This window comes from Pristiophorus japonicus, chromosome 3 (assembly GCF_044704955.1).
Source record: "Pristiophorus japonicus isolate sPriJap1 chromosome 3, sPriJap1.hap1, whole genome shotgun sequence".
Lineage (NCBI taxonomy): Eukaryota > Metazoa > Chordata > Chondrichthyes > Pristiophoridae > Pristiophorus > Pristiophorus japonicus.
In genome coordinates this window covers 190,695,520-190,713,149 of record NC_091979.1, presented here as the reverse complement: position 1 = coordinate 190,713,149, position 17,630 = coordinate 190,695,520, and the positions used below count along the sequence as shown (strand labels likewise).

The following is a 17,630-nucleotide window of genomic DNA, read 5'->3' as shown; positions in this document are numbered from 1 at the left end:
TTAACTTTAACTTCAATTAATTTCAATTATGTGAGGTGTTTTTTAAAAATTGTGTTTAATGTGTTTTTTTTTCTCATTGATAGCAATAAGAACTCAGAGATACGGAGTTCTCAATGCTTTCAATGAGAATACTGTACCTGATTGGTTGTCCAGTCACAGTCCGCCTTCTTCGAGCGAACCTCAAGGACGTGGACACGCTTCGAAGCGCAGGAAGAGAAGGCCTCCCACCGCAATCGCAGGTGCCTCCGGGACCACCAGGTAATTGCTTAAAAATTCTCAGGTCAGAGGCGTTTGTCCAAAGGAAGCCTTCGATGCAAATTTCAGGCCCATTATTCAAGGACTTCTGCTGCTGACTAAAAAAAAAACTTGCATCCCCAGGCATTAGCACAAAATTGTGTCGGCAAACGCCACTGGAAATAATTAAACTGATAGCCAATGTTTATAGTTTACTTAATGTACCATACACACCGTAATATTATCTGCACCCAGATTAAGGGTTCGTGTCACACAAAGAATTCTAACCAAGGCCATTGTAATAAAGGTTGGGAGACGGCTGGGAGGTGCCATGAGCTCCGACTATTTTTATACCTTGGTGACCTGGCCTTGAACTGTGCCAAGCTGATCAGATGAAAGGGTGTTCTTTCTTCGAGCCGAGAAAGAATTAAATGAAATTGATCTGGGTATTATCCAGTGGGTGACTATCCACAAACAAATGTGCACATTATCTGGCATCAATTAGCAATGTCATAAGGATGGCAGGTGTAGGATATGCAAACGCTGGTGCAAGAGGGCGTCTCTTCTGACTTTGGGGTTAAGCCACATTGTTGGGGCTAAGCAGATTTATTCTACATCTGGCAGCAAAAGATCTTGCATCAAAATGTTAATAGAAAATAGGTGCAGGAGTAGGCCATTCGGCCCTTCGAGCCTGCACCACCATTCAATATCATGGCTGATCATGCAACTTCAGTACCCGATTCCTGCTTTCTCACCATACCCCTTGATCCCTTTAGCCATAAGGGCCACATCTAACTCTCTTTTGAAGATATCTAACAGGCCTCAACAACTTTCTGTGGGAGAGAATTCCACAGGTTCACAATTCTCTGAGTGAAGAAGTTTCTCCTCATCTTGGTCCGAAATGGCTTACGCCTTATCCTTGGACTGTGACCCCTGGTTCTGGACTTCCCCAACATCGGGAACATTCTTCCTGCATCTAACCTGTCCAATCCCATCAGAATTTTATATGTTTCTATGAGTTCCCCTCTCATTCTTCTAAATTCCAGTCAACATAAGCCTAGTCGATCCAGTCTTTCTTCATATGTCAGTCCTGCCATCCCAGGAATCAGTCTGGTGAACCTTCGCTGCACTCCCTCAATAGAAAGAATGTCCTTCCTTAGATTAGGAGACCAAAACTGTACACAATATTCAAGGTGTGGCATCACCAAGGCCCTGTACAACTGCAGTAAGACCTCCCTGCTCCAATACTCAAATCCTCTCGCTATGAAGGCCAGCACGCCATTTGCTTTCTTTACTGTCTGCTGTTCCTGCATGCCTACCTTCAATGACGGATGTACCATGACACTCAGGTCTCGTTGCCCCTCCTTTTTTACTAATCTGTCACCATTCAGATAATAATCTGCCTTCCTGTTTTTGACACCAAAGTGGATAACCTCTCACTTATCCACACTATACTGCATTTGCCATCCATTTGCCCATTCACCTAACCTGTCCAAGTCCCACTGCAGCCTCCGACCATCCACCTCGCAGCTCGCACTGCCACCCAGCTTAGTATCATCTTCAAACTTGGAGATATTGCATTCAATTCCTTCGTCTAAATCATTAATGTATATTGTAAATAGCTGGGGTCCCAGCACTGAATCCTGCAGCAGCGCACTAGTCACTGCCTGCCATTATGAAAAGGACCAGTTTATTCCCACTCTTTGCTTCCTGTCTGCCAACCAGTTCTCTATTTACGTCAATACATTACCTCCAATTCCATGTGCCTTAATTTTGCACCCTAATCTCCTGTGTGGGACCTTGGCAAAAGTCTTTTGAATGTCCAAATACACCACACCCACTAGTTCTCCCTTATCCACTCTACTAGTTACATCCTCAAAAAATTCCAGAAGATTTGTCAAGCATGTTTTCCCTTTCATAAATCCATGCTGACTTGGACCGATCCTGTCACTGCTTTCCAAATGCGCTGCTATTACATCTTTAATAATTGATTCCAACATTTTCCCCACCACCTATGTCAGGCTAACCGGTCCATAATTCCCCGTTTTCTCTCTCCCTCCTTTTTTAAAAAGTGGGGTTACATTAGCTACCCTCCAATCCATAGGAACTGATCTAGAGTCCATGGAATGTTGGAAAATGACCTCTAATGCATCTACTATTTCTCAGGCCACTTCCTTAAGTACTCTGGGATGCAAATTATCAGGCCCTGGGGATTTATCGGCCTTTAGTCCCTTCAATTTCCCCAACACCATTTCCTGACTAATAAGGATTTCCGTCAATGCCCCATTCTCGCTAGACCCTCAGTCCCCTAGTAATTTCGGGAGGTTATTTGTGTCTTCCTTAGTGAAGACAGAACCAAAGTATTTCTTCAATTGGTCTGCCATTTCCTTGTTTCCCATTATGAATTCACCTGATTCTGACTGCAAGGGACCTACATTACTCTTGACTAATCTTATTCACATAATTATAGAAGCTTTTGCAGTCAGTTTTTAATGTTCCCTGCAAGCTTACTCTCATACACTATTTCCCCCCTCCTAATTAAACCCTTAGTCCTCCTCTGCTGAATTCTAAATTTCTCCCAGTCCTCAGGTTTGCTGCTTTTTCTGGCCAATTTATATGCCTCTTTCTTGGACTTAACACTTTCCCTAATTTTCCTTGTTAGCCACGGTTGAGCCACCTACCCTTTTTTATTCTTACGCCACACAGGGATGTATAATTGTTGTAGTTCATCCATGTGATATTTAAATGTCTGCCATTACCTATCCACCGTCAACACTTTAAGTATCATTCTCCAGTCTATCCTAGCCAATTCACGTCTCATACTGTCGAAGTATCCTTTCTTTAAGTTCAGAACCCTAGTCTTTGAATTAACTGTTTCACTCTCCATCTTAATAAAGAATTCTACCATATTATGGTCACTCTTCCCCAAGTGGCCCCGCACGACCAGATTGCTAATGAATCCCCTCTCGTTACACAAGACCCAGTTTCGGATGGCCTGCTCTATAGTTGGTTCCATAGAAACATAGCAAATAGATGCAGGAGTAGGCCATTCGGTCCTTCGAGCCTGCACCACCTTTCAATAAAATCATGGCTAATCATTCACCTCAGTACCCCTTTCCTGCTTTCTCTCCATACCCCTTGATCCCTTTAGCCAGAAGGGCCGTATCTAACTCCCTCTTGAAAAATCCAATAAACTGGCATCAACTCTCTGTGGTAGGGAATTGCACAGGTTAACTCTGAGTGAAGAAGTTTCACCTCATCTCAGTCCTAAATGGCTTACCCCTTATCCTTAGACTGTGTCCCCTGGTTCTGGACTTCCCCAACATCAGGAACATTCTTCCTGCATCTAACCTGTCCAGTCCCGTCAAAATTTGATATGTTTCTACGAGATCCCCTCTCATCCTTCAAAACTCCAGTGAATACAGGCCCAGTCGATCCAGTCTCTCCTCATATGTCAGTCCTGCCATCCCGAGAATCAGTCTGGTGAACCTTCACTGCACTCCCTCAATAAGCAAGAATGTCCTTCCTCAGAGTAGGAGACCAAAATGAACACAGTATTGCCAGGTGAGGTCTCACCAAGGCCTGTAAAACTCCAGCAAGACCTCCCTGCTCCTATACTCAAATCCCCTCACTATGAAGGCCAACATACCATTTGCCTTCTTCACCGCCTGCTGTACCTGCATGCCAACTTTCAATGACTGATGTACCATGGCACCCAGGTCTCGTTGTGCCTCCCCTTTTCCTAATCTGCCACCATTCAGATAATATTCTGCTTTCGTGTTTTTCCCACTAAAGTGGATAACCTCACATTTATCCACATTATACTGCATTTGCCATGCATTTGCCCACTCACCTAATCTGTCCAAGTCACCCTGCAGCCTCTTAGCGTACTCCTCACAGCTCACACCGCCAACCAGCTTAGTGCCATCTGCAAACTTGGAGATATTACACTCAATTTCTTCATCTAAATCATTAATGCTTATTCTAAATAGCTGGGGTCCCAGCAGTGAGCCCTGCGGCAACCCACAAGTCACTGCCTGCCATTCTGAAAAGGACCCGTTTATCCCGACTCTCTGCTTCCTATCTGCCAACCAGTTCTCTATCCCTGTCAATACATTACTCCCAATACCATGTGCTTTAATTTTGCACACCAATCTCTTGTGTGGGACCTTGTCAAAAGCCTTTTGAAAGTCCAAATACACCACTTCCACTGGTTCTCCCTTGTCCACTCTACCAGTTACATCCTCAAAAAATTCCAGAAGATTTGTCAAGCATGATTTCCCTTTCATAAATCCATGCTGACTTGGAACGATCCTGTCACTGCTTTCCAAATGTGCTGCTATTTCATCTTTAAATTGATTCCAACGTTTTCCCCACTACTGATGCCAGGCTAACCAGTCTATAATACCCATTTTCTCTCTCCCTCCTTTTTAAAAAAAGTGGTGTTACATTAGCTACTCCCAGTCCATAGGAACTGATCCAGAGTTGACAGACTGTTGGAACACAATCACCAATGCATTCACTATTTCTCGGGCCACTTCCTTAAGTACGCTGGGATGCAGACTATCAGGCCCCAGGGATTTATCGGCTTTCAATCCCATCAATTTCCCGAACACAATTTCCAACCTAATAAGGATTTCCTACAGTTCCTCCTTCTCACTAGACCCTCAGTCCCCTAGTATTTCCAGAAGGTTATTCCTCGACATATTGGTCCAGAAAACCGTCCCTTCCTCCACAGTATTGCTATCAGTTTGGTTAGTCTAATCAATATGTCGATTAAAGTCACCCATGATAACTGCTGTACCCTTATTGCACGCTTTCCTAATTTCCTGTTCGATGCCATCCCCAACCTCCCTATTACTGTTTGGTGGTCTGTACACAACTCCCACTAACGCTTTCTGCCCGTTGGTGTTTCGCAGCTCTACCCATATAGATTCCACATCATCCACGCTAATGGCCTTCCTTACTATTGCATTAATCTCCTCTTTAACCAACAACGTTACCCCATCTCCTTTTCCTTCCTGTCTGTCCTTCCTGATTATTGAATAACCCTGGATGTTGAGTTCCCAGCTTTGGTTATCTTGGAGCCATGTCTCCATAATCCCAATTACATCATATCCGTTAACAGCTATCTGCGCAGCCAATTCATCCACCTTATTATGAATGCTCCTCGCATTGAGACTCAGAGCCTTCAGGCATATTTTTTTTTTTAAACACACTGTCCTTTTAGAATTACGTTGTAATGTGGCCCTTTTTGATTTTTGCCCTTGATTTCTCTGCCCTTTACTCTTGCTTTTCTCCTTCCTACCTTTTGCTTCTGCCCCCATTTTACTTCCCTCTGCATCCCTGCATAGATTCCCATCCCCCTGCCATTTTAGTTTAAACCCTCCCCAACAGCACGAGCAAACACTCCGCCTAGGGTATTGGTTCATGTCCTGCCCAGGTGCAGACCGTCCGGTTTGTACTGGTCCCACCTCCCCAGAACCGGTTCCAATGTCCCAGGAATTTGAATCCCTCCCCCTTGCACCATTCCTCAAGCCACGTATTCATCTGAGCTATCCTGCAATTCCTACTCTGACTAGCAGGTGGCACTGGTAGCAATCCTGAGATTACTACCTGAGGTCCTACTTTTTAAATTTAACTCCTAGCTCCCTAAATTCAGCTTTTAGCACCTCATCCCGTTTTTTACCTATATCGTTGATACCTTTATGTACCACGACAGCTGGCTGTTCACCCTTCCCCCCCAGAATGCACTGCAGCCGCTCAGAGACATCCTTTACCCTTGCACCAGGGAGGCAACATACCATCCTGAAGTCTCGTTTGCGGCCGCAGAAACGCCTATTCATTCCCCTTACAATAGAATCCCCTATTACTATAGCTCTCCCACTCTTTTTCCTACCCTCCTGTGCAGCAGAGCCACCCCTGGTGCCATGGACTTGGCTGCTGCTGCCCTCCCCTGATGAGCCATCTCTTCCAACAGTCCCCAAGGTGGTGTATCTGTTTTGGAGGGAGATGACCGCAGGGGACCCCTGCACTACCTTCCTTCCACTGCTCTGCCTGATGATCACCCATTCTCTATCTGGCTGTGCAACCTTTACCTGCGGTGTGACCAACTCACTAAATGTGCTATTCACGACATCCTCAGCATCGTGGATGCTCCAGAGTGAGTCCCTTTGCAGCTCCAGTGCCGCAACGCGGTCTGCCAGGAGCTGCAGTTAGATACACTTCCTGCACATGTAGTTGTCAGGGACACTGGAAGCATCCCCAACTTCCCACATAGCATAAGAGGAGCATGACAGGTCTGGGCTCTCCTGCCATGACTTAACCCTTAAATTAACTTAATTTAGCAATAATGTCAAGGGTTTCCTACTGATAAGAAATGAAAAAGAAAAACATAAAATACTCACCAATCCACCAGCCAATCACTTACCTGCTTGGCTGTGACGTCACACTTCGATTTTTTTTTACTTCTTTGTTTTACCTTCGGCCTCAATCTCCCGCTCCCGCTGTGATCTCGGGCCTCGGGTCCCCGCTCCTTTTATCCCCGCCGCTAGTCCTGCTTTCGCTGTGATCTCGGGCCTTGGGTCCCCGCTTCTTTTATCCCCGCCGCTGGTCCCGCTCTCGCTGTGATCTCGGGCCTCGGGTCCCCGCTCCTTTTATCCCCGCCGCTAGTCCTGCTTTCGCTGTGATCTCGGGCCTTGGGTCCCCGCTTCTTTTATCCCCACCGCTGGTCCCGCTCTCGCTGTGATCTCGGGCCTCTGGTCCTCGCTCCTTTTATCCCCACCGCTGGTCCCGTTCTCGCTGTGATCTCGGGCCTCTGGTCCTCGCTCCTTTTATCCCCGCCGCTAGTCCTGCTTTCGCTGTGATCTCGGGCCTTGGGTCCCCGCTCCTTTTATCCCCGCCGCTGGTCCCGCTCTCGCTGTGATCTCGGGCCTCTGGTCCTCGCTCCTTTTATCCCCACCGCTGGTCCCGCTCGCCAATCCTGGACATTGTGTGTGTAAATTTTTAACAGCCAAAAAAAGTACTTAAAAAGTTTGGATGGAGTGTACAGTTAGTGTTTTAACAATATATACTATATACATTGTTTGTTTCATTTTTAGGTCACTATTTTTAAAATCATAGGATTCAATCATAGGAGTATGTTGCCTGTTATCTTTCGCCGTGATATTGACCAAAGAAATCTCAGCAAAAGCTGAAAAAAAAAATCAGCCACACAAATCCAACTAAGTAAATCGTTACTAAAGCAGCCGTAACACACCTCAGAGGTTCTAAGTACATTCACATCTCAACCTTTCCATCACAGTTTAGGCCATCTGAAACTCTGAATTTATTACTTAGTAACACAATATAGCATAAACATTCTTTTAAGTAGTAAGAAACTTACAGGTGCAAGTGAAGAAAAGTAAGGAACAATTAACTGAGTGCCTTATAATTAAGAATGTTATACGCAATAATGCAAGAACAAAGCTTTTTGAAAAGGTGGGATAACGCTTTTTTTGAAGACTTTGAGGGTTAGATCAAAGACATAATTACTTATTTGATAAGACTTGAGAAAAGTAGTAGAAAATTGTTCACAAAAATACATGGTGCAAAGCAATACTGTTATAAAGTGAAAATGTGACAGATATGCAGAGTTGGATCCTACTTTCCATTACTCGGTTGAAGCCCATTGCCAGTCACAAACATCTACTGTAACTACAGAATACTAGATACTATGTAGAATTTTATGCTCCACATAGATGGACTTTATATTAAAACAAAAATGATACTGCGTTTGTAAGTAATTACTATATTTTGCATGATTTCTATCTAGAAACAGAACTAATCAGAGAAGATGATTGGAACACTGAGTGCAGAAGATGGAACAACTTCAAACAATGTTACTGGTTCTGCTTTCTCAGTAAATGTCATCAATCTATGTGCCTTTAGTTGACAAATTTAGGATGTGGATTTCTAGATACTGATCACCAGTTTTGCAGTGAATCTGAGTACGACATTAAGCTTCAAATGAAGTGACAAACAGAACCACTAAGATAACCTTTTGTTACATCATCATCATCATAGGCGGTCCCTCGAACGAGGATGACTTGCTTCCACATGAGTTCACAGATGTTTCAATGAAGGACCAGATGTTCCAGTCCTGAACTCCAGTTGAAGGGGTAGAAGATGCCTGTGCATGGATTTTTTTTTAAATATGCAGTGACCGTTGCACATCAGCCACCACACGGACTTGACAGAGCTAGGCCAGTGGCAAGGGTTAACCAGGATGACTGGAGACCTGCTCTGCTGCACGGACCGAGAACACACACATACCACAGTGTGGGCTGACCCGTGCTGCCCCTGGGCCCTCGGCTCTTCTGGGCCCCGTACCCACATTCGCCGCACCTCTGCCACGATCTCTCGCCGCTCCTCCGTCACAAAAACACCACTGCTCTCACCACCATCTATCCCACTGGACATAGTGGGCCACCCTGACCTGCGAGAGAACATCTCCGCAGGTCGGGACTATAAAAAGGGCTGAAGCATGCCACTGCAACTTCCAGCACGAGCTGACAGAAATGTGCAACGGCTTCGAGATGGGCGACTGGGTGACATCATCAGGACCCAGGTCGCCATTTGAAGCATGGGCAGGAGCATCGACGGGTACAGCAGAGGAGCAGGAAGGTCGTGACGGACTTGCGAGTGATCAGGGCGGAGGAGTGATGAGAGATCGTGGCGAAGATTTGGTGGGTGATTGTGACAGAGGTTCAGCGAATGTTTGGTGCGGAGGTGCGGTGGGAGATGTGGCAGGAGATCGTAGCAGAGGTGCAGCGAGTGTTTTTGTGGCGGAGGAGCGGTGAGAGATCGTGGCGGAAGTGCTGCGAATGAGGGTACGGGGCCCATAAGAGTCAAGGGCCCAGGGACAGCACGTGCCGGCCCACACTGTGATGTGTGTGGGCACTAGGTCCGTGCAGCAGAGCAGGTCTCCAGTCGTCCTGGTTAACCCTTGCCACTGGATAAAGGCCTAGCTTTGTCAAGCCCGTGTGGTGGCTGGTTTGCAACGATCACCACACGTTAAAATCCATGCACAGGCATCTTCCATCCCCTCAATTGGAGTTCAGGACTGGAACATCAGGTCCTTCATTGAAACATCTGTGAACTCTTGTGGAAGCAAGTCATCCTCATTCAAGGGACTGCCTATGATGATGAAGAAAAGTATTACATCGAAATATATTCATTTGCATAAAGGGAGCGGTTTGATAACACTAAACTGCAATACTCTGCACCTTATATACAGTATTTACGTAGTCTTTCGTGCATCTTAGTGTGCTCATACTACATTATATTTCCCTATGTGCACTGTATCTTTTCTTCATTTCATACACCACAGCATAGTGAGTTACGTTATGATAGTTACATTACGACAATACACTCTGGGAACCTCAAAAAAAATTAGGAGCATCACTTCTACTCTGAAGTACACCAAGAGAACTACACTAAATCATCTCTGAAGTACAATGCTTCACAGACAAGGCTTTCTTTATTCTACAGATTCATTTCGACAATAAGTTGGAAATAAAATGTCTGACAGCTTGAGGCTGATCCTGTAAATACTGCAGTGTAGAAAACTGACTCAGCATTCATTGGACCAGAGTTCAAACTGCCATTATGAACCCTACCTTACTCTTCAAGAGTATTGCTGGTTTTCAGTTGATTTAAAAAACCTCACAAACCTACATCAGAGTCAAAAAGTTATCCTTCAAATTATTAATTCAAATAGTCCATTTGATAAGACTGCATAGAAAAATAGGGGTGCAACAAAACCAGCTTTATTGGCTTCAAAGCTTTTGCTGTAATGGGGCAATGAAGCAGGACATTAAAATAGATAGCTGGCAGGGAACCAAGATCAGATGATTCAACTCTGTATTGGGGAGAGGAGGGAAAGGGAGGGTGAAGAACACCAGCAAAAACACAAACTGACAGCCAAAGAAAGCAAAAGTAGGCAAAAGTAGAAATTTTAAACAAATAAACAAATCTCTAGCTGCTGGAAGTTCATTGGCACTAAAAAAGAAACACTGTGAAAAATAAAAAGATCACTTAAGTGCAATCCAATGGCCACAAAGAGGATGAAAAAATTATCAATCTCACCAAAAAAGTTTTTTTAAATCTCAACTGGAGCAGATTTGCAGTCATTTCAGTAATTGAAACTATATAAATGGTGGCAGATGTTAAAACATTTCAGACATTTAGTAGTACAGGTACAATCGCAGAAGGTTGCTGCACTTGGTTGTTATCAGCTATAAGAAACATGACAAATGATGCCAGAAATTATTTGCAAACAATACCTTTAAAAAAAACTTGCAACAAATATCAGCATACCAAGTGTAACCTTGTGCAGTTTTTAATAAAGTAATATTGTAATAGTAGCCAGAGACAAACTACTCCATTTCAAACAAATATACACCATTGGACACAAAGAGGCAGCTTCCCATACCTTACAATGCCACTGGAAATAGTGGTTATCCCACAAATCTCCATGCTCCAATCCATACAAATCGACAGTCATTTTTAAGCTAATTGTGGTAACCGATTGAAATTCCCAATAGTCTTGCCATACATATTAGTTTGTCACTGAAGAGTCGGAGCCACGTTAAGATGGAATGCAAATGCTTTTCAGGATTTAAAAAAAAATAGCATCAAGGGCAAGATCTACACCACAGTAAGCAGCAGCAAAGAGGCAATTATTGTGTCAGAGGCAGTCAAAGAGAGTTGAAGACAGTGGTTTAGATGTGCATCTCTGGCCAATCAATCCCTTTCAGTCCGAGTCAGACAGTACAGAATGGAGCCTCTTTGTTTCCTGCTTCAAAAGCTCAGAGGCTGAATGTGTGCCACGCAATGCTTCCCTAAACACAAAGCACTAACACCCTCTGCGATCAGACCATCACCCAGGCCTCTCTCTCCCCCACCCCACCCCCTCTCTCAAAGTCATCTCAGCCCCCGGGCACATTTGGTACACTTGGCAAGCAGCTGTCATCACTCAGCTAACAGCTATCTCGAAGTCTATTAAGATGTAACAAAGCAGTCTGGTGCAGCTACCTCTCCAGTTTAGCTGAGGACATCATGGCGTGAATCAAGGAAAACAGCTGAGCCACAAGGTTCAGCAGGTCAGAAGTAACTGAGGGCTGATAATTTATGCAAGTGCTAGGTCACTGCTAGACCCCTCTCGGCATGCTGCAGATTCATTAATTGCAAAATTACATTTCAATTGGCACTGGAGCAACTTCTTGTATCTACTGGGAAATATCTCATTCACTTAAGGTGCTTTAACTGCAGTTCCTAATTTTAGGAGAGCAGTCGCTTCTTCGTGTAATCTTAGCTCCCCCCAACTCTGCACCCCGTCCCCGCAACATTTACATTCCCACCCAATGTCAATCTCCATCAGATGCCGGGCAAAATCAATCAATCTGCTGGTAATTCACAAAGACCCAAATTGAAACAAGATAAATTCATGCTCTTTACTTCTTACTGCAACTGCCTCACCATTCACTGTGTTTTAATAACTTAAAAGCACATTTAGTGTTAAGGAGATTTGCCAAGTCAGAACACAAAAATAACAATCTGGTTATACTACCCAAGCGCACAAATCTCAAATGCAACATGGGCCAGTGAAATATCGTACAACTGCTTGTAATGCTACAAACTTTATTCACACCAAACATCCTCCAAAGCAATAAAGCAAGCCTATGTTATTTAGCGTCTTTAACCATAGTAACTCTGTCATTTGTGAAATTCAGAGAACCGCAACACCCATCTTGTAATCTGTAATCACTGATTTGAACATACACCGTGTACTTTACGATAGCAATCACCTGCTCTTTGTGAAGCAGTGTCCGAAGCTAAGAAAGCAAAAGCAATTAATTAGCTCAGATGCAGACTCCATGGACCAATTACAAAAACTTGAATTTATATAACCTATTTAATGTAGGAAAACGTCCCAAGGCATTTCGCAGGAGCAAAAGACGACAAAAATTGACACCAAGCCAAAAGAAAGCAAAGACTTGGATACAGCGCCTTTCACTCCCACCGGACGTAGTACTTTTGGAGTGTAGTCACTGTTGTAATGAAGGAAATTAGGACATATTAGGACAGGTGACTAAAAGTTTGGTCAAAGAGCTAGGTTTTAAAATCTGGTCTTAAAAGGTGGTGAGAGGTGGAAAGGTTTCGGGAGGGAATTCCACAGCTTCGGGCCTGGATGGCAAAAGGCACCGATACCAATGGTGGATGTAGGAAGTAGGGAATGCACAAGAATTCGGAGTTGGAAGTACGCAATGTTTTTGGAGGGCAGTAGAGCTGAAGGGGTTACAGAGGTAGGGAGCAGTGAGGCCATTGAGGGATATGAACACTAGGAAAATAATTTTAAAATTGAAGGTTTGGTGGACTAGGAGCCAATGTAGGTCAGTGAGTACAGGGGTGATGAGTTAGTGGGACTCGTTGCGGGTTGGGATGCAGTGTTCTGGATGAGCTCAAGTTTATGGAAGGTGGACAATGGGAGGCAGGCCAGCAGAGCACTGTAATAACCGAGCTTAGAGGTTTAAAAAAAAAAGCATGGATGCAGGTTTCAGCAGCATTTAAGCTGAGGCAGGGTTGGAGACAGGCGATGTTACAGAGGTGGGTATAGGTGGTCTTTGCGATGATGAGGCTATGGGGTCAGAAAGCTCAGGGTCAAATAGGACAACGCGATCATATGGTTCAGCCCAAGACAGTGGTCCAGGAAGGGGACGAATCGGTGTCGAGGGAATGGAGTTTGTGGCGGGGGCGAAAAACAATGGCTTCAGTCTTTCCAATATTTAACTGGAGGAAATTACAAACTACTGATCAAGTTATTGAAAGGGTATGAGACTTGCCTAATCCAAAGAGGATTGCATTAAGCAAACAAACATTCACAGTATACACTACATCCACCTTTCATTCTTCATCTTAAGAAAATGCATACATCTAGGGTAAGCAGAGTAGCCAAAGCTTCCCAGCAATAGGAAACTGACCGTCCACAAAAAACAATTACAAAAAATGGAATCAGAGATGCATCCAACCAAGTAACCACAACAGGGTTCTGTGTTCCCCCCCCCCCCCCCAAAAAAAAACAGGTCTTTCCAGTGTGATGTATTTTCTGGCTAGCAAATTAAAGACTCTGACCCAAACTTATTAAATGAGTCTCAGATTATTAGTGTACAAAGCTACCATTATTGGCAACCCCTGAACTAAATAAAAAACTTTTGTCATTACAGACATCATAATTTCACTCCCACGCATTCAGCTGCAGGTACAAGGTTTCAATTGAAATTCTGTGCCATAGGCAAAACCTACTGGTGATAATCCCCAGCAAAACTTACCAGCAAGCAGAGAGAAATTTCCAGCAAAACCAGCTGGCAAGCAGATATCAATTCACCAAACACTGTTTTAACATAATAGGGAACAAGTTTGACTGTAATTCATCTCGATCCTCCCCCACACAGCTATACTTCCATGTAAGTCAGTGAGAATCTGGTTCCAAAATGGGAAAGAGAGCTACAAAACACAAACAGCTGTAAGAACTAATTTTAAGATTTCACAGCTTTATGTACATGTACTGAGAAAAAAAAGTTGAAACATTAAAATATAAAAGCTGTAAGAGTTCCAGGGCCACCTTTTAAAAAAGCAAGTAACTCCCAATTTAACTTTCCTTCTTCACTTTTCAGCATCTAACCTGCTGGCCAATCAGAAACTTCACAAACACAGTTGACTATCCCAATTTGGGGTGATAAGTGTTCAATGCAGTGACGGGTATCAAGTTTTGCTCCAACAGAAACATGCCTACAGAAGAACATAAGAAATAGGAGCAGGAATAGGCCATGTGACCCCTCGAGCCTACTCCACCATTCAATAAGATCATGGTTGATCTGATCATGGACTCAGCTCCACTTCCCTGCCGCTCCCCATAACTCTTTACGCCCTTAACTCTCAAAAATCTGTCCATCTCCGCCTTAAGTATATTCAATGACCCAGCCTCCACAGCTCTCTGGGGTAGAGAATTCCATAGATTTACAACCCTCACAAGAAATTTCTCCTCATCTCAGTTTCAAATCGGCAGCCCCTTATTCTAAGACTATGTCCCCCTAGTTTTAGTTTCCCTTATGAGTAGAAATATCCTCTCTGCATCCACCTTGTCGAGCCCCCTCATAATGTTATACATTTCAATAAGATCACTTCTCATTCTTCTGAACTCCAATGTGTATAGGCCCAACCTACTCAACCTATTTTCATAAGTCAACCCCCTCATCTCCAGAATCAACCTAGTGAACCTTCTCTGAACAGCCTCCAATTCAAGTACATCCTTCCTTAAATACGGAGACCAAAACTCCAAGTGTGGCCTCACCAATACCCTGTACAGTTGTAGCAGGACTTTTCTGCTTTTATACTCTATCCCCCTTGCAATAAAGGCCAACATTCCATTTGCCTTCCTGATTACTTGCTGTACCTGCACACTAACGTTTTGTGTTTCATGCACAAGGACTCCCAGGTCTCTCTGTACTGCAGCACTTTGCAATTTTTCTCCATTTAAATTATAATTTGCTTTTCTATTATTTTTGCCAAAGTGGATAACCTCACATTTTCCCACATTATACTCCATCTGCCAAATTTTAGCCCACTCACTTAGGCTGTCTATATCCCTTTGCAGATTTTTTGTGTCCTCCTTACAATTTGCTTTCCCGCCCATCTTTGTATCATCAGCAAACTTGGCTACATTACACTTGGTCCCTTTATCCAAGTCATTAATATAGATTGTAAATAGTTGAGGACCCAGCACTGATCCCTGCAGCACCCCACTAGTCACTGTTTGCCAACCAGAAAGTGACTCATTTATCCCAACTCTTGGTTTTCTGTTAGTTAGCCAATCCTCTACCCATGCTAATATAGAACCCCCTTGAGCTTTTATCTTGTGCAGTAACCTTTTATGTGACACCTTATCGAATGCCTTCTGAAAATTCAAATACACCACATCCACTGGTTCCCCCTTATTCACCCTGCTCGTTACATCCTCAAAGAACTCCAGCAAATTTGTCAAACATGATTTCCCCTTCATAAAGCTATGCTGACTCTGCTTGATTGAATCATGCTTTACCAAATCTTTACCTACTGCTTCCTTAATAATGGACTGCTTCTCCCAAATTCCTTAAAAGCACTAGCATTACAGTAGTACCGAAATTTTGCACGGCTCCTCCATTGAAGGGTTGTGGACATCCAACAGGATACAGAATCCCCTACTTTCAGGCAAGTAGTGGAACGCTTAAGCTACCTTACTTATTAAAGCAAAACATAGTTGAAATTTCCAACGATCTCTCCAGCATCTTTTTCCAATCCACATTTTTCCAGCTTCCTTCTCCGATATGTAAATTAAACATTAATATGATAGGTCATCGGGGAAGTTGTCACAAACTGTTGCGATCAAGAGGACTCACTTAAAACTTGGTGAATTTCAACTACATGATGGCTTTTAATATTAATTGCACATTACTCCAGTGCTTCAGCTACGCCTAAATAAAGATGATGATCCACAACTGAAAACTATTCATTGTCTGATGAAAAAAAGCTACTGGACATCACAGTAGATGTCAGTAATTCCATTAGCTCTACAACTAATGAAGTGCAGCATTTCAGGCTCAAAGCAGTGAATGATATATTCCTTCCCTCCCTGTTTCCCACCTTCACAGCCCATAGACACCTGTATGGAGACAGTGTCACTGTTGGATTAAGCTTAAACAAACTTGCTTTAACAGTACAGTTCCACAACCAGCAAGCAGGTCATCCATAATTACAGTTGCAGTGGGGAAATTCACCAATGACAGACAGTCATCTTTTAACAAGTAAACTCAGTAGCATGTGATTTATCTTAGCCCAGACTGGCAACATCAATGTTAATGACTGCATGTTTGCTCCATTCAAGGACTTCACTCAAATAGATAAGAACTTCTGATTATGAATTTGGTTTATTTTTACCTTCTAGCAGATGAAGTACAGGTTGAACCTCTCAAATCCGGCACTCTTCGGTCTGGCAATTTCCCTGGTCCGGCATCATCCCCGGTGAGGGGATGTGCGACCTGTACTGTGTCCTGAGAGTACGCTGGAAGGCAGCCCTCGGGCCCAGTGACATCGTTGCTGTCCCCTCCCAATAACATCCGCCGAGCTGCCGCTCATCTTTTTGATGTTGGACTTGGAGGCCAGATGGAAATCCTTTTTATACATGAAATTCCGAATGATTTTCCCATGTCGAAGGGAATTGCTTCACAGCCATCACGCCTGAAAATGGGGTCGGGTCAGAAAGAGCCACGGGTTCCCATAGGGACGGAACGAGGCACTACAAAGTGGGTGGGAGCACTGCTGGGTCAGAGAGGAGGGGAGGGCTCGACCGGGTGTCAAATGAGGAGATCTTAGTGTTTATTTAAACTGGATATTGCTGACAATGCTGTTGATAATGACCCAGTCAGGTCGTCGTCAGAAGTGTTATCAGACCTGTGATGGAATCAGCCACTTCCACTACCAAAACGAAGAAAACAAAAGTTGGCTTACGGCGCCAGAGAAGCATCCGTACTCCGACAGAGCCCTGATTATGATGACTATCCAGAACTCTCCCACCAAGCGGCTGACTCTCAGCGAGATCTACCAGTTCCTCCAGAGCCACTTCCCCTTTTTCCGAGCCTCCTACCAAGGCTGGAAGACATTTGCCCAGCAACGTTGACGGGATGGGTTTACCAGGACATTCTGTCTCTCACCTCTCGGCCAACAATGGTCACTATATGGGAAGCTGCACAGGATCTGCGGTCGGAGAATACCCCAACCACACCGACAGCTCACTGCTCGCGTCTCCCTTGCTGACCGGCAGTGGGGTGAGAGAGCCGCACACCATGTACACTATCTCGGCTCTGCGCTGAACAGCGGGGCTCGATACATCAAACAGCAGTCCCTCTCGCCGTGTAACCAGTCAGTGAATCTCATTTCCAACCTGCTAGCACACTCCCTAGATCAGTCCTATTTACATCAAAATAGCCACAACCTGGCCAACATACAAGGTACGGAGTCCATGGTATTAACTGTTACAGATTAGCAAAAAAAGCTTTGTAGGAAGCAATTCTAAAACTTTTTTGACAGTGGGATTTTTAAGTCTGGGGTCGGCCTGACCTGTGGTCCGGCAATTTCTCTTGTCTGGCACAGGTCAGGTCCCAAGGGTGCCGGATTAGCGAGGTTCAACCTGTATCCAGATGAATAGAACAATATTATCTAATAGAGGTATGTTATCGAGGCTGACACTTCAGTGCAGTACTGAGCAAGGACTGCAATGTCGAATTACCTGTCTTTCAATTGAGATGTTAAACTGCAGCCCC

At 44.2% G+C, this 17,630-nt stretch overlaps 1 protein-coding gene across 2 annotated transcripts in view; it reads right to left on the bottom strand.

Moving 5' to 3' along the window:
- LOC139260043 (disco-interacting protein 2 homolog A-like) overlaps nucleotides 1-17,630 on the bottom strand; it is a 441,929-nt gene that overhangs the window by 317,427 nt on the left and 106,872 nt on the right. The gene's annotated exons all lie outside the window — the stretch shown is intronic.